The 1,613-nt window shown below is 51.2% G+C and overlaps 1 non-coding gene across 1 annotated transcript; it reads right to left on the bottom strand.

The window, feature by feature from the left end:
• Positions 1-314: 314 nt before the first annotated feature.
• Trnas-cga lies at positions 315-389 on the bottom strand. The gene has a single exon. It is a non-coding gene; the product is annotated as a tRNA-Ser (tRNA).
• Positions 390-1,613: the final 1,224 nt, after the last annotated feature.

The following is a 1,613-nucleotide window of genomic DNA, read 5'->3' as shown; positions in this document are numbered from 1 at the left end:
GATTGCGGCTTATCGTATCGCGACATTACTGCTCGCGTTGGTCGAGATCCAATGACTGTTAGCAGAATTTGGAATCGATGGGTTCAGGAGGGTAATACGGATCGCCGTGCTGGATCCCAACGGCCTCGTATCACTAGCAGTGGAGATAACAGGCATCTTATCCGCATGGTTGTAACGGATCGTGCAGCCACGTCTCGATCCCTGTGTCAACAGATGGGGACGTTTGCAAGACAACAACTGTGGTCCAGAATTAGATTTTTCACTCTGCAGCGGAGTGTGCGCTGATATGAAACTTCCTGGCAGATTAAAACTGTGTGCCCGACCGAGACTCGAACTCGGGACCTTTGCCTTTCGCGGGCAAATGCTCTACCAACTGAGCTACCGAAGCACGACTCGCGCCCGGTACTCACAGCTTTACTTCTGCCAGTACAACTGTGGTGTCACCGCCAGACACCACACTTGCTAGGTGGTAGCCTTTAAATCGGCCGCGGTCCGTTAGAATACGTCGGACCCGCGTGTCGCCACTATCAGTGATTGCAGACCGAGCGCCGCCATACGACAGGTCTAGAGAGACTTCCTAGCACTCGCCCCAGTTGTACAGCCGACTTTGCTAGCGATGGTTCACTGACAAATTACGCTCTCATTTGCCGAGACGATAGTTAGCAGAGCCTTCAGCTACGTCATTTGCGACGACCTAGCAAGGCGACATTACCATTTGCTATTTATCTTGTGATGCATGTACCATCAGACCGATGTTCACCAATTATGGATTAAAGTTAAGTATTCAAGAAGCTACGTACTTTACTTGCTAGTCTCAATTACTTTACCTGTTCCAGACCTCACGCCAGCCTGCGAGAGTTTAAACGCGTGCCCTTCGGCCTCCCGTCCTAGTGGATTGGCTGTCTTACCAGTCCACAAAAACAACCATCCGCACGAACAGTGCGACGACGTTTGCAGCAGCATGGACTATCAGCTCGGAGACCATGGCTGCGGTTACCCTTGACGCTGCATCACAGACACGAGCGCCTGCGATGGTGTACTCAACGACGAACCTGGGTGCATGAATGGCAAAACATCATTTTTCGGATGAATCCAGGTTCTGTTTACAGCATCGTGATGGTCGCATCCGTGTTCGGCGACATCGCGGTGAATACACATTGGAAGCGTGTATTCGTCATCGCCGTACTGGCGTATCACCCGGCGTGATGGTATGGGTGCCATTGGTTACACGTCTCGTTCACCTCTTGTTCGCATTGACGGCACAGTGGACTTTACATTTCAGATGTTTTACGACCCGTGGCTCTACCCTTCATTCGATCCCTGCGAAACCCTTCATTTCAGCAGGATAATGCACGACCGCATGTTGCAGGTCCTGTACTGGCCTTTCTGGATATAGAAAATGTTCGACTGCTGCCCTGGCCAGCACATTCTCCAGATCTCTCACCAATTAAAAAGTCTGGTTAATGGTGGCCGAGTAACTGGCTCGTCACAATACGCCAGTCAACACCCTTGATGCACCGTGGTATAGTGTTGAAGCTGCATGGGCAACTGTGCCTGTACAGGCCATGCAAGGTCTGTTTGACTCAATGGCCAGGCATATCAAGGCCGTTATT

This window comes from Schistocerca americana, chromosome 9, assembly GCF_021461395.2.
Source record: "Schistocerca americana isolate TAMUIC-IGC-003095 chromosome 9, iqSchAmer2.1, whole genome shotgun sequence".
Classification (NCBI taxonomy): Eukaryota; Metazoa; Arthropoda; class Insecta; order Orthoptera; family Acrididae; genus Schistocerca; species Schistocerca americana.
The sequence above is the reverse complement of the archived record's forward strand: the minus strand, read 5'-3'. Positions and strand labels throughout refer to the sequence as shown.